The sequence below is a fragment of the Thalassophryne amazonica genome, chromosome 18, assembly GCF_902500255.1.
Source record: "Thalassophryne amazonica chromosome 18, fThaAma1.1, whole genome shotgun sequence".
NCBI lineage: Eukaryota > Metazoa > Chordata > Actinopteri > Batrachoidiformes > Batrachoididae > Thalassophryne > Thalassophryne amazonica.
Window position 1 is genome coordinate 4325924 of NC_047120.1, and position 27202 is coordinate 4353125.

Genomic DNA, 27202 nt, shown 5'->3' on the forward strand with positions numbered 1-27202 from the left:
GTGTATTTGTTTTCTGTATAATTAATGGCTCATTTGTTGTCGTAAAAGAGTCAAATGTATTACAAATTGTAATATTTTTAATTTATTTTTATTGATATATTAATAATAATAGCAACAACAATAATAGTAATAATAACTAATAATGCTACAATACAATTTTAGAGAAACAGAAAAATGAACCTGATAAAACAAAACAACAGAAAAGATAAAACCAACTAACAATGAACATATAAATATAGAAATAAATGTTTCCTGTGAACACCTAGTGACTCTTACACCTCCACTTCACCCCTGTTTTAAGTTTAATGACAATTTGTTTCAGTTAAACCACATCTAAGCTGTGTTTTTACACAAGAAAAAAAATTAAATGCAGTAAATTGCACATTTGTGTCTTTTCATGAAAATATCTTATTAAAGAGCACATATTATACTTTAGTCAGGCCTTTAAAAATACTTTTGTGGACTCTTGCTGTAGTATGTTGAAATGTTGTCAGTGGTTGAAATAGTTGCTGTAGGCATCTAAGAATGCTGATGGAAATCTCTTTGTGATGTATGTATGTATGTGCAAAATAAAACAAAACACTACTCCAGGTATGTTTTTGATGAGAATATAACATAACTTTATTACAAGGTCAAATGTCGATGTTGAGTGACAAAGGCCTTTTAATAATAACTCCAGGAAATAATGGCAAAACTCACATGTAAGTAAGAAACAAAAACTGAAAAATGATAACTGAAAAAATAATCGACCGATTAATCAATTACTAAAATAATCATCAGTTTGCAGTTTGTTTTACGAGCATTTTACCAATTAAATGTGAATAAGTCAATTTTGAGTTTCTCTGCGCATGTGTTTTCAAAACGGGTGACAGTGTTACTTTGTGCACAGCAGAATACGCTGTCAGTTGCTTTAGGCCCTAATTTGTATTTTATTGACTGTACAGTCAGCGACACAGCACCCATTTGGTGCATTTACCTGAATAGAACCGATCAAAATACTACAGAAGACAAAAAATTTTTACTTGACAGTTTGAAGTGTCTTTTCTTTGTTTCAGGGGCTTCATACCCATTAAAATTCACTAGAATATACAAAATTTGACTTGCTCTTTTGAAAAAGTTCTGAGGCAGCACCCCCAGAATCAATAATGTGTTTTTACTTCATAGTTTGAAGTGACTTTGTTTCAGAGGGCTTCATACCCATTAAAATTCACCAGAATATAGAAAATGTGACTTACTCTTTTAAAAAAATTTCTTGGGGAGATCCCTCAGACCCCCCATAATCAATACAGTGTTTTTACTTGACAGTTTGAAGTGACTTTTCTTTGTTTCAGGGGCTTCATACCCATTAACATTCACTAGAATATACTAAATTTGACTTGCTCTTTTAAAAAGGTTCTGGGGAGATCCCCCACCACCCTTTTATGTACCTTTATGTTCAAGTTTTGTATTCTTTTTATGCTTTGTCTGTCTCTCCTTAGAGGCTTAGAATAGATTTGTATGCTGTATAATGTGTTTTTGTGTGTCTTATCAGTGGATATTCTTTTTCTTTTGTCTAATCTAAGCTCTCTTCACAATTCATCCTCACAAATTTTTGAATTTTGCTATAATCACTGACTAGTTGTTTGAAAAATAATAAAATTCACCCAAATTGCTTATTTTCTCCAGTTTCTGATCAGTTTTAATTCTGATGGTTTTGTTTGATTCATCACGCAAATGCAGAATTTTGACATTTGAATTTGGGGAAAAGTATCAACTCTTGGTCATGAAAACTATGAAATTCACCTAAAATTGAGCATGTTCCTGAATTTCATGTTTTCTAATAGAAAAAATAAGACTGCATTCAAGAAAATTTAATTTTTTTTGGAAAAGAACCTCAACCTACAGCAAAAACAATCCGAACAAATTTCTGTCAGTATTTCAGCTGCTACTTCAGGTTTCATTCAAAAGTCTATTTACACAGTAGTATAAACACTAAAATGACTCTTAGAAAATTTACAGCCGTTGGTAAAGAATTTTATTTGGGGTTTGTCATCATTTTCCTCGCCTGCATAGTGCGGGGAAATAGTTGGGAGAATAAACCCGGGTGAGCTCTGGTTATTAACTAGGTTCATGATGTCTGCTAGTATACCTGTAAGGTCAGAGGTCGATGGCGGAGGTGGAACGAGGAGTGTCTTAAAGGGGAACAACATTTTTGATTCTGTCATGAAGACAATTTGGCAGCAGAAATGCTGGAAGATCAACATGACAGAAGAAAACAAGGTGTCCAGATTTACAACACTGACGTTCAGCTTCTCTGATCATTGTCAGTTCTACATTTTCTGGAGTGTTAAATTGCATTAATTTACTGGTTGGGAGGTTCTGGGACTTAAACTCCGGTGTGACTTATATACTGATAAATCACACATTTTTCACTATGAATAAAACTAAACCAAACGCATAAAAATGAACCTGTTTTTGTTTTTTTTGTCATGAAGCCTTTCTGTTTGTGTACGTAAAAGGGAAAATATGTAAATTGTACAAAAATCTATCTACAGAAGTGTTTGGAAGACTGTTGTTCTTCTGCCTTTATAACTGTAAATTCCTTTATCGGACACACGAGGGCAGCATTTCTCCAAAAAGGTGTTATCAATCAATTTTATTAATAGATATTGCGTAAATGCAAAAAAGCAGTCCTACATATTTGTTTAATATGCGCTTTGAATGACATATCCTGATCAAAAATGACTCCAAGATTTCTCACAGTATTACTAGAGGTCAGGGTAATGCCATCCAGAGTAAGGATCTGGTTAGACACCATGTTTCTAAGATTTGTGGGGCCAAGTACAATAACTTCAGTTTTATCTGAGTTTAAAAGCAGGAAATTAGAGGTCATCCATGTCTTTATGTCTGTAAGACAATCCTGCAGTTTAGCTAATTGGTGTTGTGTCCTCTGGCTTCATGGATAGATAAAGCTGGGTATCATCTGAGGCCATAAGAAGATCATTCGTAACCTTCACTAATGCTGTTTCTGTATGATGAATTCTAAAACCTGACTGAAACTCTTCAAATAGACCATCCTCTGCAGATGATCAGTTAGCTGTTTTACAACTACCCTTTCAAGAATTTTTGAGAGAAAGGAAGGTTGGAGATTGGCCTATAATTAGCTAAGATAGCTGGGTCAAGTATGGCTTTTTTAAGTAATGGTTTTAATTACTGCCACCTTAAAAGCCTGTGGTACATAGCCAACTAACAAAGATAGATTGATCATATTTAAGATCGAAGCATTAAATAATGGTAGGGCTTCCTTGAGCAGCCTGGTAGGAATGGGGTCTAATAAACATGTTGATGGTTTGGATGAAGTAACTAATGAAAATAACTCAGACAGAACAATCGGAGAGAAAGAGTCTAACCAAATACCGGCATCACTGAAAGCAGCCAAAGATAACGATACGTCTTTGGGATGGTTTATGAGTAATTTTTTCTCTAATAGTTAAAATTTTGTTAGCAAAGAAAGTCATGAAGTCATTACTAGTTAAAGTTAATGGAATACTCAGCTCAATAGAGCTCTGACTCTTTGTCAGCCTGGCTACAGTGCTGAAAGAAACCTGGGGTTGTTCTTATTTTCTTCAATTAGTGATGAGTAGAAAGATTGTCCTAGCTTTACAGAGGGCTTTTTTATAGAGCAACAGACTCTTTTTCCAGGCTAAGTGAAGATCTTTCTAAATTAGTGAGACGCATTCCTCTCCAACTTACGGGTTATCTGCTTTAAGCTAGAGTTGTGAGTTATACCACAGCAGTCAGGCACTTCTGATTTAAAGCTCTCTTTTTCAGAGGAGCTACAGCATCCAAAGTGTCTTCAATGAGGATGTAAAACTATTGACGAGATACTCTATCTCACTTACAGAGTTTAGGTAGCTACTCTGCACTGTGTTGGTATATGGCATTAGAGAACATAAAGAAGGAATCATATACTTAAACCTAGTTACAGCGCTTTCTGACAGACGTCTAGTGTAATGAAACTTATTCCCTACTGCTGGGTAGTCCATCAGAGTAAATGTAAATAGAAAATAGAAAAATGATCAGACAGAAGGGAGTTTTCAGGGAATACTGTTAAGTCTTCTATTTCCATACCATAAGTCAGAACAAGATCTAAGATATGATTAAAGTGGTGGGTGGACTCATTTACTTTTTGAGCAAAGCCAATAGAGTCTAATAATAGATTAAATGCAGTGTTGAGGCTGTCATTCTCAGCATCTGTGTGGATGTTAAAATCGCCCACTATAATTATCTTATCTGAGCTAAGCATTAAGTCAAGGAATCAAGGAAATTTTATTGTCATATGCACAGAACAGAAGAACTTTCCTGCACAATGAAATGTGGCTACTGCATTTAACCATCCTATTTGCCAGTAGGAGCAGAGGTCGCCATTAGGCGCCCGGGGACCAGCTCCAGATGTACATCCCTGCCTTGGTCAACAGCAGGGCTGAGCAAACCAACACCGACCCATAACAAACAACACACATAACACACAACACATAGGCCGGCCCGGTACATAAAACATATATGAAGCAAAACACGAGGGAAAAGGAGAAGAAAAAAAACCCTCATAGCCGGACGGACAAGACTAAGAGTCAAGCTTTCAAATGAATTAAAGCTCTGTCTGGGTTTTTGATTAATTAATAAGCTGGAATGGAAGATTGCTGCTAATCCTCCACCTCGGCCCGTGCTACGAGCATTCTGGCAGTTAGTGTGACTCGGGGGTGTTGACTCATTTAAACTAACATATTCATCTTTCTGTAACCAGGTTTCTGTAAGGCAGAATAAATCAATATGTTGATCAATTATTATATCATTTACTAACAGGGACTTAGAAGAGAGAGACCTAATGTTTAATAGACCACATTTAACTGTTTTAGTCTGTGGTGCAGTTGAAGGTGCTATATTATTTTTTCTTTTTGAATTTTTATGCTTAAATAGATTTTTGCTGGTTATTGGTGGTCTGGGAGCAGGCACCGTCTCTACGGGGATGGGGTAATGAGGGGATGGCAGGGGGAGAGAAGCTGCAGAAGACTACAACTTGCTTCCTGGTCCCAACCCTGGATAGTCACGGTTTGGAGGATTTAAGAAAATTGGCCAGATTTCTAGAAATGAGAGCTGCTCCATCCAAAGTGGGATGGATGCCGTCTCTCTAAGAAGACCAGGTTTTCCCAGAAGCTTTGCCAATTATCTATGAAGCCCACCTCATTTTTAAGGAGATTTTGTAATGAAAGAACATGCGGGCAGATTCGCATGTCGGGCCGGACCCGACCGCGGGGGGTCGAGACAGGAAAAACACCTCCATTGGAAACCTTAACGGACAAGTTGGAACATGCCCAGCTGTTAAACAATATCTCAGATACTCACTTGTTGAAAGCCATCAAAAGCCGCCTGAATTTTACAAATGGTTTTCAACACAGAGGTGTTTTTCCTGTCACGGCACAGATGGATTTGCGTTGTCGTCACGGAACCGACTCGGCGAATTTGCCCGCACGTTCTTTCATTACAAAATCTCCTTTAACAGTGGAATGTCCGCATAAACTCCTCATGCCGACTTCTTCTGAAACTTCTCTGTTCTCTGACGACGTCCTGGGTGAACAGAGCCTTAAAGTAGGATGTTTTTAGCTCGAAACAGCCAGACGGACACCACTTCCGACCGCGCTGCGCCGATCCGCTTTGTGAGCTGTCCTTAAAGCGAAAGAAACTCCACAACCTCTCATCAGCCGTTAAACTTTTCACCGAAAACCAGCTGAATTTCTTGAATAGTGGAATAGTTCGGAGAATTTTGCCACGGAGCCGCTCATGGTGCGGGATGAAAGCACCTCCATGTTGGTCTCACAGGACAAGCCCTAACATGCCCAGCTCTTGCACCATTCGGAAAATTCAGACGGCTTTTGGTGGCTTTTCAGTCGTGTGACTATCTGAGAAATTGTGGACGAGCTGGACATGCCACAACATGTCCTGTGAGGCTTCATCAAGGCATTTTTTTTGTTCTGTGCCCTTCACCTCCGTCCCGACGTGCAAATTCTCTGCTCCTCTTTCCATTACAAAAATTCCTGTAACAGAGGAATGTGCCGAAAAAGTGCTATGTCCAGCTCTCTTGCCATTTCTCTGGTAGTCAGATGATGTCCCGGATCAACACAGCGTTCACTTTGGAAATGATCTGGTCGTTTGAGCCTGTCGATCGCCACTTGGTGCGCGGTGCGCCATCTGCCGCTGTGGGCCGTCTTTAATCCAGTTGTAATTGTCCTTAATCTGTGTGATCCCCATTAGATCTTCACCGAAAGCCATCTGAATTTTCCAAATGGTTTCCACCTGGCTGTCTCTCACACTTTCTGAAAAAATTTTGATGAAGCAAAGCGGCAGTCGCTCAGCCAGTTTCCTGACAATGAAAACCGACGAGGGGGCTGGACCATCCTCCCACAAGGCGTGCTCACAGGCGAATGACGCAACCGACAGGCGTGAAAAAACTCACGCATGTGCACGAAGGTTCAAGCTTGGCTGATGCAATCACACATGATTCAAATCCATAAGGTTACTGCAAAAAATAAAAAGGTCCATTACTTCACACACATATATGCTTGCTTGCCTCTACTGGTGGTTGGCTCTCACTGCGGTATTGTATCACTTCCTGTTCCGGAGCACAGCGGTGTTTTCTGTATCTGTTAGCTGTTTAATCTGCGCAGTTAGATTGATCTAGTTATCTAGATTACGATTTGTTTCCCAGTGTAATCTTTACGTGCCTTAACTAAAGCACTCCTTCTGCTGAATCACCTCTAAATTATTTACACATTATTCACTTTGCGTGTTTTAGGAATCCGCTAGCTTAGCGTAGCTACTAGCTCTTAGCGATTTAGCATGGCGGCTTCTCCTGTCTTCCCGCACTTTTCTGCTCTGGGTGTGAAATGTTTAGTTATTCCTCGGCCTCCTTTAGCAGTAATGGTACTTGTAATAAGTGTAGCTTATTCGTAGCTTTGGAGGCCAGGCTGGGCGAATTGGAGACTCGGCTCCGCACCGTGGAAAATTCTACAGCTAGCCAGGCCCCTGTAGTCGGTGCAGACCAAGGTAGCTTAGCCGCCGTTAGTTCCCCCCTGGCAGATCCCGAGCAGCCGGGAAAGCAGGCTGACTGGGTGACTGTGAGGAGGAAGCGTAGCCCTAAACAGAAGCCCCGTGTACACCGCCAACCCGTTCACATTTCTAACCGTTTTTCCCCACTCGACGACACACCCGCCGAGGATCAAACTCTGGTTATTGGCGACTCTGTTTTGAGAAATGTGAAGTTAGCGACACCAGCAACCATAGTCAATTGTCTTCCGGGGGCCAGAGCAGGCGACATTGAAGGAAATTTGAAACTGCTGGTTAAGGCTAAGCGTAAATTTGGTAAGATTGTAATTCACGTGGCAGTAATGACACCCGGTTACGCCAATCGGAGGTCACTAAAATTAACAAATCGTGTGAACTTTGCAAAACAATGTCGGACTCTGTAGTTTTCTCTGGGCCCCCCCCAATCAGACCGGGAGTGACATGTTTAGCCGCATGTCTCCTTGAATTGCTGGCTGTCTGAGTGGTGTCCAAAAAATGAGGTGGGCTTCATAGATAATTGGCAAAGCTTCTGGGGAAAACCTGGTCTTGTTAGGAGAGACGGCATCCATCCCACTTGGATGGAGCAGCTCTCATTTCTAGAAATCTGGCTAATTTTCTTAAATCCTCCAAACCGTGACTATCCAGGGTTGGGACCAGGGAAGCAGAGTTGTAGTCTTACACACCTCTCTGCAGCTTCACTCCCCTGCCATCCCCTCATTACCCCATCCCCGTAGAGACGGTGCCTGCTCCCAGACTACCAATAACCAGCAAAAATCTATTTAAGCATAAAATTCAAAAGAAAAAATAATATAGCACCTTCAACTGCACCACAGACTAAAACAGTTAAATGTGGTCTATTAAACATTAGGTCTCTCTTCTAAGTCCCTGTTGGTAAATGAGATAATAATTGATCAACATATTGATGTATTCTGCCTAACAGAAACTGGTTACAGCAGGATGAATATGTAGTTTAAATGAGTCAACACCCCGAGTCACACTAACTGTCAGAATGCTCGTAGCACGGGCCGGGGCGGTGGATTAGCAGCAATCTTCCATTCCAGCTTATTAATTAATCAAAAACCCAGACAGAGCTTTAATTCATTTGAAAGCTTGTCTCTTAGTCTTGTCCATCCAAATTGGAAGTCCCAAAAACCAGTTTTATTTGTTATTATCTATCGTCCACCTGGTCGTTACTGTGAGTTTCTCTGTGAATTTTCAGACCTTTTGTCTGACTTAGTGCTTAGCTCAGATAAGATAATTATAGTGGGCGATTTTAACATCCACACAGATGCTGAGAATGACAGCCTCAACACTGCATTTAATCTATTATTAGACTCTATTGGCTTTGCTCAAAAAGTAAATGAGTCCACCCACCACTTTAATCATATCTTAGATCTTGTTCTGACTTATGGTATGGAAATAGAAGACTTAACAGTATTCCCTGAAAACTCCCTTCTGTCTGATCATTTTTTAATAACATTTACATTTACTCTGATGGACTACCCAGCAGTAGGGAATAAGTTTCATTACACTAGAAGTCTTTCAGAAAGCGCTGTAACTAGGTTTAAGGATATGATTCATTCTTTATGTTCTCTAATGCCATAACAACACAGTGCAGAATAGCTACCTAAACTCTGTAAGGGAGATAGAGTATCTCGTCAATAGTTTACATCCTCATTGAAGACAGCTTTGGATGCTGTAGCTCCTCTGAAAAAGAGAGCTTTAAATCAGAAGTGTCTGACTCCATGGTATAACTCTCAAACTCGTAGCTTAAAGCAGATAACCGTAAGTTGGAGAGGAAATGGCGTCTCACTAATTTAGAAGATCTTCACTTAGCCTGGAAAAAGAGTCTGTTGCTCTATAAAAAAGCCCTCCGTAAAGCTAGGACACTTTCTATCATCACTAATTGAAGAAAATAAGAACAACCCCAGGTTTCTTTTCAGCACTGTAGCCAGGCTGACAAAGAGTCAGAGCTCTATTGAGCTGAGTATCCATTAACTTTAACTAGTAATGAGTTCATGACTTTCTTTGCTAACAAATTTTAACTATTAGAGAAAAAATTACTCATAACCATCCCAAAGACGTATCGTTATCTTTGGCTGCTTTCAGTGATGCCGGTATTTGGTTAGACTCTTCTCTCCAATTGTTCTGTCTGAGTTATTTTCATTAGTTACTTCATCCAAACCATCAACATGTTTATTAGACCCCATTCCTACCAGGCTGCTCAAGGAAGCCCTACCATTATTAATGCTTCGATCTTAAATATGATCAATCTATCTTTGTTAGTTGGCTATGTACCACAGGCTTTTAAGGTGGCAGTAATTAAACCATTACTTAAAAAGCCATCACTTGACCCAGCTATCTTAGCTAATTATAGGCCAATCTCCAACCTTCCTTTTCTCTCAAAAATTCTTGAAAGGGTAGTTGTAAAACAGCTAACTGATCATCTGCAGAGGAATGGTCTATTTGAAGAGTTTCAGTCAGGTTTTAGAATTCATCATAGTACAGAAACAGCTAGTGAAGGTTACAAATGATTTCTTATGGCCTCGGACAGTGGACTCATCTCTGTGCTTGTTCTGTTAGACCTCAGTGCTGCTTTGATACTGTTGACCATAAAATTTATTACAGAGATTAGAGCATGCCATAGGTATTAAAGGCACTGCGCTGCGGTGGTTTGAATCATATTTGTCTAATAGATTACAATTGTTCATGTAAATGGGGAATCTTCTTCACGGACTAAAGTTAATTATGGAGTTCCACAAGGTTCTGTGCTAGGACCAATTTATTCACTTTATATATGCTTTCCTTAGGCAGTATTATTAGACGGTATTGCTTAAATTTTCATTGTTACGCAGATGATACCCAGCTTTATCTATCCATGAAGCCAGACGACACACCAATTAGCTAAACTGCAGGATTGTCTTACAGACATAAAGACATGGATGACCTCTAATTTCCTGCTTTTAAACTCAGATAAAACTGAAGTTATTGTACTTGGCCCACAAATCTTAGAAACATGGTGTCTAACCAGATCCTTACTCTGGATGGCATTACCCTGACCTCTAGTAATACTGTGAGAAATCTTGGAGTCATTTTGATCAGGATATGTCATTCAAAGCGCATATTAAACAAATGTAGGACTGCTTTTTTGCATTTACGCAATATCTCTAAATCAGAAAGGTCTTGTCTCAGAGTGATGCTGAAAAACTAATTCATGCATTTATTTCCTCTAGGCTGGACTATTGTAATTCATTATTATCAGGTTGTCCTAAAAGTTCCCTAAAAAGCCTTCAGTTAATTCAAAATGCTGCAGCTAGAGTGCTGACGGGGACTAGAAGGAGGAGCATATCTCACCCATTGGCCTCTCTTCATTGGCTTCCTGTTAATTCTAGAATAGAATTTAAATTCTTCTTCTTACTATAAGGTTTTGAATAATCAGGTCCCATCTTATCTTAGGGACCTCGTAGTACCATATCACCCAACAGAGCGCTTCGCTCTCAGACTGCAGGCTTACTTGTAGTTCCTAGGGTTTGTAAGAGTAGAATGGGAGGCAGAGCCTTCAGCTTTCAGGCTCCTCTCCTGTGGAACCAGCTCCCAATTCAGATCAGGGAGACGACACCCTCTCTACTTTTAAGATTAGGCTTAAAACTTTCCTTTTTGCTAAAGCTTATAGTTAGGGCTGGATCAGGTGACCCTGAACCATCCCTTAGTTATGCTGCTATAGACGTAGACTGCTGGGGGGTTCCATGATGCACTGTTCTTTCTCTTTTGCTCTGTATGCACACTCTGCATTAATCATTAGTGATCGATCTCTGCTCCCCTCCACAGCATGTCTTTTTCCTGGTTCTCTCCCTCAGCCCCAACCAGTCCCAGCAGAAGACTGCCCCTCCCTGAGCCTGGTTCTGCTGGAGGTTTCTTCCTGTTAAAAGGAGTTTTCCTTCCCACTGTAGCCAAGTGCTTGCTCACAGGGGGTCGTTTTGACCGTTGGGGTTTTACATCATTATTGTATGGCCTTGCCTTACATATAAAGCGCCTTGGGGCAACTGTTTGTTGTGATTTGGCGCTATATAAAAAAAAATTGATTGATTGATTGATTGACTTTCTAACAGACTTCGTATATTATATATATATTACTACATTGTAATCTATAATTATTTCCAACATGGTCTGCTTCACTTTGTACCTCCAAAATGTAATATAAATATCTTTAGATACCTGCTAATAATAATTTTCATCAAATACATGGTATTTATTGCCCCTTTCTTCACACCACCCCTGCAGATGAAGAAAAGAGTTTGCACAATAGTCTGGAAATGTTCTTGATCAGTTTTAATCATCAGTCTGATGATATGGGCAGACGGGGTAATCACAATCTGTAATCATAACTGATTCTAATCATTACATTTTTTCATGTAATCTGTAATTTTAACCAAAACAGGTCATTTTAATTGTAATTGTGAGAATTATGTCAAGTTTAAAATGCTTAAAATGTTCAACAAAATATTTTTTTTCAAAGATTTCTTTTCCATTAATACCAGCACTATGCAAGGAATTTAAGGTGTTTTTGGTGATCACTTGAAGGTGTGGCAAATATACTTGTAGAAGAACCCAACTATAGAAAAACACAACACACAAAAAAATTCCAACCATTCAGATGTTGTTGGAGGCCTTTAAGGCTGAAAATGAAGTGTTTCATATTATGTTTTTGTAAGTTTTACAGAAATGCTGTAATATTGCAACATGGCTAAATGGGGGCAGAATCTCCTGATTTGTACTCACTGTCTGAACAACAATACAGAACTAAAGATTCAATTGCAGGCTTTTGCTTTTTCCAGAACAGTGTAACAGGAAATATAATCTCAGTCATGTTGTTATGAACAGTCCTCTCTTCAGAGACTGTGTGACATTTCACTGGTCGCACAATACTGTACGGCAGACCGATTGTAAACTCTGATTATCATCCTAATGGGAATGCATGTAGCCTCCAGTTACAACCACACCTACGAGCATTAACATCTGTTCCACAACAATGTAACAAATGCCTCACCAAACATCCCCCCACAACTGCTTTGACTATGAACTGATGGAACCTTTTCTTATCACCAGCCAAGACAAAGGGCAGACATGACACCAGCAACATTTTGTTACAGCCCTGCTTTCTGTGCTTAAAGCGCATTTGACACCGAGCTGCTTCATGCGGCCTCGACGACGCAGGAATGAGGTGGTCACCTGCATCCAGACTGTAAAATGAGCAGGTGTGCGCTCTGATTTCTGTTAGTTTATCATTCTTCTTTGTGACAGGTGTCGTGCCAAAGTCGTTTATCTCCGTCACTTTGTGGGTCGTACTGTCAAGTACAACATCATTCTGATGTTACTGTACCATGGATAGAAACTACAGGACTGGAAACACTTGTTGTCATTGTTCTGATTGTGTTTTGAATTTAAACTGTACAGTTCTCTGTTTCTTTAGGTATTTGTATGAAATTAAATTTCTTTGTAAAAACAAAACACAAAAACAGGGAAATTACACCTTTTTCTAAATCCTGTAACATTCAGCTCTTGGAAAAAAGTAAATAAAATATATTGACTTCAGTGTTTTGTGTAAAACACATCAGTGTGTTGCTGTTGATTTGAAAGTGTTTCCAAATGGTGCATGTTTGTATCATTTTGTTGCTCGAATGACATTTTTAGAAGAGATTGTTAGGTTTGGACTGTCGGGTTTCATTTTCACAGAGCTGTGAGGAGTTTTACAACAACTGTTGTGTCTTATCTTGTGTGTAGAGGTTTGACACACTGAGCCAAATTTGCAAAATGTGCGTAAGCAACCGACAAAAACTGTAAACTAAAATGAATTTTTACTGCCCTCAAGTGGATATAATGCTGTACTACAGAGTCATGAATTTCAGTCAGAACAGATTTCAAAATATGTAAAATAAATATATTTTACAATATATATTACGAGCCACAAAAATAAACTTCTTGAATTCAAAGGAAATCATGATTCACTGCCCTCAGGTGGACACAAAAGTGAACTAAAACATTATTTCTCCTGTACATATATAATTTTCCTTGATGATGATAAATCAATGGCAAAACAACCATTTCCTTATTAATTAAAAGAGGAATGGTTTTACAGGTGGAGGCCACCGACATTTTCCCCTCATTTTCTGAGTGATTTTTCCAGGAGCATTTGGTTTGGGTCAGTGTCATCACTGGGACCATGGGGCGGTACCTGGACCCAACACATACATCAATATGTGTCTTTGCCAGAAGGTTTGCTGTGTCTCTCAGCACAGTCTCAAGAGCACAAATGAGATTCCGGAGGACAGACAGTTACTCTAGGACAGCTGGACAGGACCACAGAATGTAATGGTAAATTGACTGCATTTATAAAGTGCTTTTCCATCTGCATCAGACACTTAAAGCACTTTACAATAATGCCTCACATTCCCTACACACTGGGAGCAATAAAGCAATAAAGACCTTGCCCAAGGGCCCTTTGTAATTTTCCAGTCAGACTGGGATTTGAACTGAGGATCTTCTAGTCTTAAGCCCAACGCCTTAACCATGAGACCATCTGACACTCAACTGCAAATTTGGTGATGAACTTCACCAACCTGTTTTGAGTTCTCTTCCTGTGTCTGGATAAAAGACAAGATATAAAGATATGAAGATATGAAGAGCTGTTTTTGTCAGAACACACAAAACCCCTTTTTGTGAGTCCAGTTTTCTTGTTCTGTTTGTGGACACGACACCGACCCAAATGTTCTCATCCTTAAAAGGCCAGACTTCTTCCCTGTCCCATTCTGATGGGGACAGTAAGGAGCTGAGGCCTCGTGCTGAATGGTGTTTAGACAAATCAGTGACTGAAACTCTGGAGATGTAAACTCTGTGTTTGACCTTTAATTTTCATCTCCTCTGTGACACTTTACAGCTTTAACACGTCCTCATATAGTCACAGTGACCTAATATTTGGTGCCGTGTTTGAAGATGGTATCATCCATGACATTAATCAACATCACTTTCATCTGGAGGCTGAACAGTGTTTAAATAGTTCAGTTGATCAGACATGAATGTCAAAGGTCAGATCGTCCTTATGGACGAGCTCCTTCTGTCCCTCCTTGAAGATGACGGTCGTTGCCTTCATGGAGAAGATGTCTTGGTGGAATGATGGGACGTAAAAGTTTGCTGTCAGTCAAGTGAACTTTGGCTGCCCCCCCCCCCCCCAACAAAACCCTGTTGGTCCTCTGTCCATCAGCAGCTCCAATATGTGCTTTTGCAGTTTGAAACTTGAGTCAAAACTCTTAAATAAACCATCAACCAAAGTCTCTTCTTCCTTCCTCAGTGTGGTGATAACAGTCTGGCATGAATAATATCATCTGTGATGCTCTCATGAACAGCTTTTTGAAGGGATGTCAGCTCTGTATCCAGGCTGATCACACGTGGCTTCACTTTACCAGCATCATGGTCTCTGAGAATCTGAAGCACCTTCCTGCTGTGTCCGCTGTGTCTCTCATCACAAGTGACAGACTTTTATCATCCAACACTTGAATCAGTTCAACAAACACCTCTCATTTCTTTCAGTGTCTCACTGCATCCTCGTCACCTTCATCTGGCTCTTGCAGTTTGTTCCTCTTTAGACTGAGCAGATGCAGTTTCCCGTAACTCATAGTTTTTCTCATCTCCATCGAAACATAATCGATTCACGCTTCCAGTCTCCTTCCTGGGTCCATAACCTGTTGATTTGCATCATAAAAGCACTGGAATACGTGTCTTAACATCATGAGGAACAAACTCACACACAGCCTTCAGTTTGTTTGACTGACAGGAAAACTGCTCACAGGAGCAAAGTCACAGTCATTTATTGATTATCTGCTGCACTCTGACAATGAGAACAGAGTGAAGAGCACATTGAAGAACACAACAGTTCAACATCTTTAAATACAGGTTTGATGGAGAGAATATATATAGAATATATATATAGATATATATATATTATATATTATATATATATTACTTAAGTTTCCTGGTGTCCTGGTGAATCTCTTGTCAATACTCCAGTCCAGTAGGTGGCGGTAATGCAACGAGAACTGTTTCCTGTTGTGGTCCGAGGCTAAAGCTAGTTAGCTGGAGACGTTGGAAACTCTTCTGTGAACAGATCAAACTTCACTCTGTGATCCTCGAATATGTTTTTTGAAGAGCTCCAGAAGCACAAAGGTCCACAGTAAACCGGAAGAAGAAGAAAAGGCGAAGTTAGCGCGAAAAGGTGGAAGAGCTGAGAAGGTGTTGAAACAGCGGCTAACTGCTGCTAATGAAGCCGAGATATTTGAGTTGGTAGAAACAAACAGATCGCAGAGCAGCAAGAAGAAACGAGTGGATTTAAAGAAGAGAAGCAACTAGTCAACGTGCTGGATGCTGTTTTCAAGCCTGAAGTTCGCTGATCCAGAGCAGGTTTGTCCACTAAACTTTATTCAGACCAACTCCACCACATCCAAATGATAGCTGTTAGTTTGTGTTGGAGTTTCTTATTATAGACTGAACACCAAATATCAACAAAAAATAAGACAAACTGTACTTTATGATGATAAATGAAGGACAGTTCAGCTTGGTGATGGACTGATGAATCCGATCAGTAATCAATACTATCGATTACAGTTTTTCCTTTATACACCAGAATTGGAACTGTGCACACAATTCATAAAATCTGAAGCTCATGTTATGTTTTTGCCCGTTTGTTTGTTTGTGAAGAGCCTGGAGCTCACAATTTTTAATAGATCATTATGAATAATTTTTACTTAAGATTCATATCCTGATAGGCAAGAACTGATTCAGTTTTCAAGGTCATCGGTCAGAGTCAGGAAAATCTTGGAACATTGGACTAAATCCCTGTCTTTAACACTGAACACATTTTCCAAAATTCATAGCTATACCAAAAAAGATAACATTTCTTTTCATATTTGAAAGAATCTGTGTAGGATGGTATCCGTTATCGACTGACAAAGTTTGATCCAGATCTGATTTTGTGGCCATTTAAATTTAACATTGCAAACTCCATTTAATGGATTTTACATTATATCTAATCAAATGTGTCATTTCATATTGAAAAAAATCTGTGTAGGATGGTATCTGTTATCGACTGACAACGTTTGATCCAGATCTGATTTATGGCCATTTAAATTTAACATTGTAAACTCCGTTTAATGTATTTTTACATTATATCTTAATCAATGTGTCACTTTCATATTTGAAAGTGAGGTGCAGACTGGCACTGGCTATCGCCTGACAACATTTGATCCAGATCTGATTTGGATTGTGAATTTTGTGGACGTTTGAATTTAATATTGAAAAGCCCATTTAGTGAACATTTTGCATTTATCTCATTCAAAGTGCCTCAGTCACATTATTCTGTTATGATTTACCTACCCATCAAAATGGATGGAAGTTCCAATTTTATGTCTGTTTGTCTTCCAGTTATCAGTGGGAAACCAAGTCCAAAAAGGGATGACAATTGTGCATAGCAGAGACAACCAATGTTCTGTGAAAACCGAAAAAGGTGAAAAACAGACCCTGACATCACTCCTAAAAACCTTTGGTTCAACTGCATGGACTAATACATGCCCCTGACATTTGATCACATTTAATTTAGCTTTTGAAAAGCCATGGGACTTTGACCTTGAAAAGTTTTTCAGAGATAAAAATTTGTGGAATTAGAAACTAGCGTTGCGGAAGGTTTGTCCTGTAGTTGTAAATTAAATTGTCCCATACTTGCCACAAAATGGGGACGATGTCTCATTGTCTTTCTCTTCCTTATCAAGGCTGTGGATGTTCAGAACATTAATTTTATTTCATCACCATCTTAGTTTACTTAAACAAACATCTTATGGACATTAAATCATCTCTCTCTCTCTCTCTCTCTCTCATCGTTGTGCAGCAGGTACGCAAGGAAAACGTGCACGTCAGTGATATCTGGGATGAGGGTTGGTATCTCCTGCTTTAGGACGTCTGTCCCAGCACAGGACATTTCGGTGTTGTCTCACACTTGTGATTGGTCATCCTGGCAGCAGAGCAGCAGCAGATGATTAAATCGGCCTGTTTTTTTTATCTTTATCTTCACTTGGTCTTGACTCTCTCTTTCTTTTGTGTGTTTAAAGTTTTTCTACAAACGTGTCTGAAGTAAGCAGCTGAGGGACATGTTGAAACTACAGCTAACACCTGCTGATGAAGGAATGATCACAGACCAGGAAGAAGAAATGAGTCATTTAAAAGAAGAGAACAAAGAGGTAAAAGGCTGGATGCTATTTTTAATCCTCCAAATCTCTTCTACGAAAAGGTTTTTTTTTAATCACATTTTCCACTTTTAATGTGGATAACTCAAAGAATAAAGTTTGAGGGAGTCTGCAACTGAACTAGTGTGGTGAGTGTAACTCTGTATTTGGTGCATATTACTGACAAACCTATGAGAGATTCACCGATATCCACGGACACTACGGATAATCCGCTGGTCGTGCAGAGAAAGTGATTTAAAAAAAACATTCTGATTAATTGTTGCGGGTAAAAATTAATCAAATAACTACATTCTTTGAAATGTGAACATATTTAAAACTTAATTTTTTGATGCACTTATTTCAGACTCTTGTTGGGCTGCACAGTTGTTGTGAGGTCCAGTCCAGCACATTAGCTCATATCTGAATGACAAGAGGTTATAACGGTCAAAGGTCTGAGGAAGCAGCATCAGCAGCTCTCGACCTACAGGTCCTGGAAGGAACCTTCAGAACCTGGAACAGTGTCTGTGAGATGAAGACTAGAACAAATGAGCTACAACCACATGACAAGCACAGAAACAGTGTTTCACAGAAAGACAGAGTTCCAGAGACCCAGAGTTCAGTGCCAACAGAAATATGTTGCATTCTCACAAATTAAAGTAGGACACAAGTGGGCAGCAAAGAGCTGACACTGGATCTGAAAGCTTCTGGAGCCCACCCAAACCTTCATCACAATTTGAACAACAAACGAGACTAAGATGAAATGGCTTTGTTTTATTATTTCTGAATACATTTTTCAAGAAAATCTAATATTTTGTGTAATTTTTAAACTTTACAAGATTGAAAATGAGACATTTGTATTTCATTTTGTGATTTCTCATGGACTATCTGCAGTACATTTTGGTTCTCACTGCCAAAAATGTTTTACAGAGTTCCTGTAGATCTAGTGTAGCAGAAAACAGTCCTTCAAATGGTGATGCAAGTGTTAAATTCAGCAAAAATACTCAGACATTTATTTTGTAAAAACCAAAAAAAAAAAAATGGACTGGCTACTTGAATTTTCAATAGGCAGCCAGGTCGGGGTCAATTGAGAAATTAGACAGGGGTCAAAATTAAAAAATGCTCCAATCATATTGACAACGTCACCACATCATTTGTCTGAACATAAAGATTCGAAAAAGGTATAGTTGTCGGAGTCCGTCGAGCGGAGCATTTCAGCAGGTAACACACTTTATTTGTGCATGAGCCAAGTGATGCTAATGGATACTTAGGACTCATTAACAAACTAGTTTAGCAGGACGTTAGCAGCGGGGCTAGTTTGGAGCTGCTTAGCATAGCATAGCAGCTAAACAGGTCAAAGTTAATTTTATTTCTGTTTTCTAAACGTGTGGACTGTTTCTAATGTGTTTACTGCAGTGGCTTGTGGCTGTAAATTCGACAGCAAAACACGGTTGAAAGAAAGCAGTCCTTTAATCGAAATAAATATTTTTCAAAGGGACAAAAGGAAACGCGTTCACAGAGACGCGTGCCCCGACAGACTGTTCTCATCCTCGCAGTTGGCGTGGCGTCACACGTGATGCAATTTCTAGGCGCCACCTTTGTTTGGGGGAAACGTGAGCACGTCCGCAGAGTTCGTTGTTTCTCTACTTCCAAGTTTGTTTTTTTGATGATGTATCCGGACAAAGAGAATTTGCAGAAAGAAGCTGGAGTTGGCAGGAATCCGAAAATACCCTATAGATTACAACCCCTGGCAAAAATTATGGAATCACCAGCCTCGGAGAATGTTCATTCAGTTGTTTAATTTTGTAGAAAAAAAGCAGATCACAGACATGAAACAAAACTAAAGTCATTTCAAATGGCAACTTTCTGGCTTTAAGAAACACTATAAGAAATCAGGAAAAAAATTGTGGCAGTCAGTAACTGTTACTTTTTTAGACCAAGCAGAGGGAAAAAAATATGGAATCACTCAATTCTGAGGAAAAAATGATGGAATCATGAAAAACAAAAGAACGCTCCAACACATCACTAGTATTTTGTTGCACCACCTCTGGCTTTTATAACAGCTTGCAGTCTCTGAGGCATGGACTTAATGAGTGACAAACAGTACTCTTCATCAATCTGGCTCCAACTTTCTCTGATTGCTGTTGCCATCAGCTTTGCAGGTTGGATCCTTGTCATGGACCATTTTCTTCAAGTTCCACCAAAGATTTTCAATTGGATTAAGATACGGACTATTTGCAGGCCATGACATTGACCCTATGTGTCTTTTTGCAAGGAATGTTTTCACAGTTTTTGCTCTATGGCAAGATGCATTATCATCTTGAAAATGATTTCATCCTCCACAAACATCCTTTCAATTGATGGGATAAGAAAAGTGTCCAAAATATCAACGTAAACTTGTGCATTTATTGATGATGTGACAGACTCCCCAGTGCCTTTACCTGACATGCAGCCCCATATCATCAATGACTATGGAAATTTACATGTTCTCTTCAGGCAGTCATCTTTATAAATCTCATTGGAACTGTACCAAACAAAAGTTCCAGCATCATCACCTTGCCCAATGCAGATTCGAGATTCATCACTGAATATGACTTTCATCCAGTCATCCACAGTCCACGATTGCTTTTCCTTAGCCCTTGTAACCTTGTTTTTTTCTGTTTAGGTGTAATGATGGCTTTCGTTTAGCTTTTCTGTATGTAAATCCATTTCCTTTAGGCGGTTTCTTACAGTTCGGTCACAGACATTGACTCCAGTTTCCTCCCATTCGTTCCTCATTGTTTTGTTGTGCATTTTCGATTTTTGAGACATATTGCTTTAAGTTTTCTGTCTTGACGCTTTGATGTCTTCCTTGGTCTACCAGTATGTTTGCCTTTAACAACATTCCCATGTTTGTATTTTGTGTATATATATACATATATATATGAGGTCTGTTAGAAAAGTATCTGACCTTATTATTTTTTTAAAAAAACCATATGGATTTGAATCACGTGTGATTACATCAGCCAAGCTTGAACCCTTTTCACGCCTGTCGGTGACGTCATTCACTTGTGAGCACGCCTTGTGGAAGGAGTGGTCCAACCCCTCATCGGAATTCCTTTGTCTGAGAAGTTGCTGAGAGACTGTTGCTGTGCTTGATCAGAATTTTTTCAAAAACTGTGAGGCACATCCGAGTGAACACCATTCGAGAAATTCAGTGGTTTTCGGTGAAAATTTTAACAGCTGATGAGAGATTTTGGATTGTTTCTATCGCTGTAAGGACTTCCCACGGAGCGGGATGTCGCGCAGCACTCCGAGGCGACGTCGTCATCCTGTTTCAAGCTGAAAACCTCCAAATTTAAGCCTCTGTTGACCCAGGACGTCGTGAGAGAACAGAGAACTTTCAGAAGAGGTCGGAATCAGCAGTTTATCCGGACATTCCACTGTTAAAGGAGATTTTTAATGAATGACATGCACGGATTGGCACAGCCGTCACGGCGCGCCCGCCACAGGAAAAACACCTCCGTTGGAAGCATTAAGGACAAGTTGGAACATGCCCTGCTGTTAAACAATTTCTCAGATACTCACTCAACTGAAAGCCACCAAAAGCCGCCTGGATTTTACAAATGGTTATCAACACGGAGGTGTTTTTCCTGTGGCGGGCACGCTGCGCCGGCTGCGAGCCGACGCGCCAGTCCATCCGCATGTCATTCATTAAAAAATCTCCTTTAACAGTGGAATATCCGGATAAAATGCTGATTCCGACCTCTTCTGAAAGTTCTCTGTTCTCTCATGACGTCCTGGGTCTACAGAGGCTTAAATTTGGAGGTTTTCAGCTTGAAACAGGATGACGACGTCGCCTCGGAGCGCTGCGCGATGTCCCGCTCCATGGGAAGTCCTTACAGTGATAGAAACAATCCAAAATCTTTCATCAGCCGTTAAAAATTTCACAGAAAACCAGCTGAATTTCTCAAATGGTGTCCAATCGGATGTGCCTCAGAGTTTCTGAAAAAAGTTTGATCAAGCACAGCGCCAGTCTCTCAGCAACTTCTCAGACAATGAAAATCTGACGAGGGGGCGGCACCACTCCTTCCACAAGGCGTGCTCACAGGCGAATGACGTCACCGACAGGCGTGAAAAAACTCACGCATGCGCACGAGGGTTCAAGCTTGGCTGATGTAATCACACGTGATTCAAATCCATATAGTTTTTTACAAAAATAAAACTGTCGGTTTCTTTATCAGTTAAGCCCTGGTCACACGGCACTAACGATGGACACTGAAGCCAAAACAAAACAAGGAATCTGGACTTACGTTGACATCATTTAACCGTCATCCAGCTTTGTTTCTGTAGCTGGCGCTTTATCAGAATTTTCAAACTGTTGAAAAGTGTGAACGAATCCTGACGACAACATCAGTTCATAAAATTAACACAAAAAGTACTTACGAGATGAAATGGGCAGAACACAGACAGCAGGACCAGACTTTGGACTCCATCGTTTCTTTTTGTTGATACTCCCATTGGTGTTTACAGCGGCCCTGTTGATTGCAACAAGCCATTTCTCACACCTGCATTTCTCAGATGTATAATATAGAACTGCTGTTCGAGATAACTCTTGGTTGGCTGTACAACCTGGAATACAACAACTTTTGGGCATTTTCGTGCTGCTTTCAATGTTACCGAAGTCGCGCAATTCACCCAAACTAAGATGGCGGCTCGCTTCTGGCTAGGAAGTTCCCAGATGTCCGTCTGCGAGAATTTGGCGCATGCAGAACCCTCGGACATTCGGGAAGACCCGGAAAAAAATACAGACTTAAGTGGGAAAGAGGCTGCAGGGGTGGTGTCCAAGGGTAATGCCTGGTTCACATGGCAGGATTTTAAAATTATCTGTAGGTTTCCAAAACCTGAGAGACCACGCATGTGGAGATAAAAAAAAATCATAGATCTAACAGGGTTGGTTGTACAGTGTTTGGTGTTCAACCACACGGTGAAGTCAACACACGAACATTCCCAGGTCAGACCACTGATCTCTATATATCTACATTGCTCACTGGCCAATATTTTGGAAGCAAACCGGCCGCTATATTTCCACTCCCATGTCCCACTCCTGAATGCTCTTTTCTATTGTTCTTCAATGAGGCACACGCAACTTTATTCTTTGTAATTTTGTAAAAAAAAAAAAAAAACCTTCATGTACAACTATAAACTGCACCCTCTGTCATCAAAACCTCACATCACATTCACCTTTTTTTCCCAATACAAAACAATACAGAAAAAAAGAATACAGTGAGGAAAATAAGTATTTGAACACCCTGCAATTTTGCAAGTTCTCCCTCTTAGAAATCATGGAGGGGTCTGAAATTTTCATCTTAGGTGCATGTCCACTGTGAGAGACATAATCTAAAAAATAAAATCCGGAAATCACAATGTATGATATTTTTTTTTTTTTTTTTTATAATTATTTTATGTTACTGCTGCAAATAAGTATTTGAACACCTGTGAAAATCAATGTTAATATTTGGAACAGTAGCCTTTGTTTGCAATTACAGAGGTCAAACATTTCCTGTAGTTTTTCACCAGGTTTTCACACACTGCAGCAGGGATTTTGGTCCACTCCTCCATACAGATCTTCTCCGAATCTTTCAGGTTTGGAGTTTCAGCTCCCTCCAAAGATTTTCTATTGAGTTCAGGTCTGGAGACTGGCCAGGCCACTCCAGGACCTTGAAATGCTTCTTACGGAGCCCCTCCTTAGTTGCCCTGGCTGTGTGTTTGGGGTCATTGTCATGCTGGAAGACCCAGCCATGACCCATCTTCAATGCTCTTACTGAGAGAAGGAGGTTGTTTGCCAAAATCTCACAATACATGACCCCATCCATCCTCCCTTCAATACGGTGCAGTTGTCCTGTCCCCTTTGCAGAAGAGCACTCCCAGAGTATGATGTTTCCACCCCCATGCTTCATGGTTGGGATGGTTTTCTTGGGATTGTTTTCATCCTCTAAACATGGTAAGTGGAGTTGATTCCAAAAAGCTCTATTCTGGTCTCATCTGACCACATGACCTTCTCCCATGCCTCCTCTGGATCATCCAGATGGTCACTGGTCAACTTCAAACGGGCCTGGACATGTGCTGGCTTGAGCAGGGGGACCTTGTTGCCCTGCAGGATTTTAAACCATGACAGCGTCATGTGTTACTAATGTAATCTTTGTGACTGTGGTCCCAGCTCTCTTCAGGTCATTGACCAGGTCCTCCTGTGTAGTTCTGAGCTTTCTCAGAATCATCCTTACCCCACAAAGTGAGATCTTGCATGGAATCCCAGACCGAGGGAGATTGACAGTCATCTTGTGTTTCTTCCACTTTCTAATAAATAATCATAACAGTTGTTGTCTTCTACCAAGCTGCTTGCCTGTTGTCCTTAGACAGCTCTTTGGTCTCGGCTATGGTGGACAGGTTGGCGTGTGATTGAGTGAGTGTGTGAACAGGTGTCTTTTATACAGGTAACAAGTTCAAACAGGTGCAATTAATACAGGTAAAGATTGCAGAATAAGAGGGCTTCTTAAAGAAAAATTAACAGGTCTGTGTGAGCCAGAATTCTTGCTGGTTGGTAGGTGTTCAAATATTTATTGGCAGCAGTAACATACAAATTAATTATTAAAAAATCATACATTGTGATTTCCGGATTTTTTTAGATTATGTCTCTCACCGTGGACATGGACCTAAGATGAAAATTTTAGATCCCTCCATGATTTCTAAGTGGGAGAACTTGCAAAACTGCAGGGTGTTCAAATACTTATTTTCCTCACTGTATATATATATATATATGTGTGTGTATGTAAGATTGCTGATGATTCCACAAAACTTGTATAAACTTTTATTAAAGAATCATTTTTAGAATTGAGTATTTGTCCCAGTGAGATATGAGTAAGTGAGAATAAAAGGGAAGAAAGTGTCAAAGTAATAAAAGAAAGAAAGAAAATAAATCAAATAGCTAATCATGGCATGCATAAATTAGGAGGGATCAATGTTACATTATCCGAAGAACAAAAAGTAAATGAGAGAATCAGCTCAGTTATTACTTGAAATTGTTGATGTTCTAATAAGCTGTCTATGTGCGGTCTGTATAAGTTGGGAGCGACAAGATGGCCGCCAGTTTGTTTCAGCAGATTGTACAGAGTGTGTGGGCCGATGAGCTGTCTAGTAATATATACAGATCAGTGGGTCAGACAGGAAATCTTGCAAAATATCTCAATATTAAACGTGACTTTAGAGTAAACAGACGGCGATAGTTTGTGGACTATTTAAAACAGAGGGGAAAAAACGATAGAAAAAGAAAAGGCGTTCTTTAAAGGAGTGGAGACAGCGCGACCACCGGACTTTCTGGTAAGTCAGAACAGCTGTTTTGACTTTATTTTCCGTTCCGTACGTCCGTCACCTTGCTTTCTGATTGGCTACACGTCACATTCAGCAGGCTGCGTGCTCATTTGTGGTTGGAGGACACAACACACGCTGGGATATCTGTCCAAGACAATCCAACACAGGGTTCTCCCCAGTAGAGGTGGGCGATACCAAGTAAATACAGGCCCAGTATCGCCGATATTGATACGATACTTTTTCATATTTAAGCTTTATAGATCCAAAGGATCCAAAAGACCTAGGATAAAATTTCACCAAACATTGTATGTGACAACAAAATACTTTATCACAATCAACATTTTTGTTTAAAAAATATCACTCAACACAACTTAAAACAAAATCTCCTGAGGTAGAGGGCTGACAAGCCACAATACAACAAAATTAACACACCACAACAAACTGGAAACAGTTTCAAACTTATTCTGTTTTTCAAGTCGAACAATACAATAAAATAATACAAAAAATAAGGCCTTTCTTCCCTTCAGTGCACTTCTCTACATTGTTTCTTAAATAAAGAGTGTACAAAAAAGAACTTAAAGCAAATTAAAACAATCTTCTGAGGTTAGAGAGCTGACAAATCACAATAGAGAGAACTAACACACCACAACAATATTGTAAACAGTTTCAAACTTTTTTTTTTTCAAGTCGAACAATACAAGAAAATAATAAAAAGAATAAGGAATTTCCTCCCCTCAGTGCGCTTCTAGCTTTAAACAAAATAAAACAATAAGTGAAAATTAAATAAAGAAAGTATAAATAAAGAAAGAATACGTTAAGGGCCCACAGCTACACTGTGGGCCCTGTCCCCCTGTTGAGAACAAAAGATTAGAGGTTTTTATTTAACAGTATCATGTTCACAGTGTCACATGTTGACTCGAGGAGAGCGCTGAGTGGGCGGGCCAGGCTGAGCCAACCTGCATGGCTGTTGGCTGGCGCCGCTGAGCCACGTGACGGCGCAACAACAAAAGACCAGAGGGGGGAGGGTGCGCTGCTCCGTGTTGTGTGACACAGCGCAGCGCTGCTCTTACAGACAGAGAGTAGACTTTGATGAATCTGCATGCGCAACAGTCAGTGCGTGCGGGAGAGAAAAAAAGCTTGAGTATCGATCTTTTTACATGAGGATCGTTCAGTATCAATGCCAGCATTGGTATCGATATTATCGATATCAGGATCTATCCGCCCACCTCTACTCCCGAGAAATTTTTAGTATAGCGGTGCTGTTGGGAAATGTCACTGCGCACAACATTTCCACTCAGGGTCCTATCTGACTTTTTTGTGTCCTGAAGCCCAATGGCAAAAATGAAACTCTCTACTGTTTCTGGACTGATTCTGTGCTGAATTGTTGATTAGTTAAATTAATCTAAAATGTTTGTTTTTTGTTGACACACTGTATGTAGCAAATGTTCAATAAACTTATTTGAAAGAAAAAAAAACTAATGTACAGAAAGACAATTTAAAATGTGGGAGATTCCAGACTTTTTTACACTTTTCCCCTTTCAATATGAAAAGTTTGAATTCCCAAGTCACAATACCACCATGCTGGGGGCATTCACTTCGAAGTGTGAAAATCTCACCTTGTCCTTGTGATTCAGCTTTTGACACCCCTATACTGTTTGTGAAGGCTCTCAGTTGTCCAGGTGGCTTGAATCTTCGACTGGACTGGGTTGCTTGATGCGAGGACATTTCACTTCTAATGGCAGAAGCTTCCTCAGCTAAATTTCTTGCTCTGGTAGTAAAGACACACCCAGACAAATTCATGAGAACAGGGAAAATTGGGTAAAGAATCTCTAAAACAGGGTTCTTACACAGATAGAAAAGGATGTGCTCGCAAAAGGACTAAATTTCTCAGTGACCCCTAAACATATACAGACAGTAGATTACATCACTGCAGTAGAGTCAGCCATTAAACATAACAGTCTGTCAGAGTCAGAAGCTGGGGACCTCCGGCTAAGAGTCACAGCATTGCTGAACACTGCCTCCTCCTTCCAGCATCACAAGAGAAGAACGGAAAGCTTTGTCAGCACTGCAGGACCAAAGCATCCTTATCCTGCCAGCAGATAAAGGCAGATGCACCGTGGTCCTGAACACATCGACTAACGAGACCAAGGTCAGCAACTTGCTCAGTGACTCCAATACGCATGAATGTCTGAAGAGAGACCCCACAAGTGGCTATAAGAAGAAAAATCACTAACTACCTCCAAAACCTGGAGAAAGAGGGACGCATTGACAGGCAGACGTACTACAGACTGAACCCCTTGAGATGTCACTCCATGCATCTTGGGCTGCCCAAAATCTTGCCACTCAGGCCTATTGTATGTAGCACAGATTCCATCACTTATAATTTGGCCAAGCGCTTCAAGTGGATTTTGGCTCCTCTAGTGGGTACTCAGACCACCATGTGGAGAACACACAAGATTTTGTAAACAAGATCAAGACCTTCAGCTGGAGGAAGG

The 27202-nt window shown here is 40.0% G+C and overlaps 1 long non-coding RNA gene across 1 annotated transcript; it reads right to left on the bottom strand.

Moving 5' to 3' along the window:
• Positions 1-2218: 2218 nt before the first annotated feature.
• LOC117530275 lies at positions 2219-26671 on the bottom strand. The gene is made up of 3 exons (XR_004566283.1): positions 26659-26671; positions 13138-13144; positions 2219-2423 (listed from the first exon to the last, which is right to left on the bottom strand). It is a non-coding gene; the product is annotated as an uncharacterized LOC117530275 (long non-coding RNA).
• Positions 26672-27202: the final 531 nt, after the last annotated feature.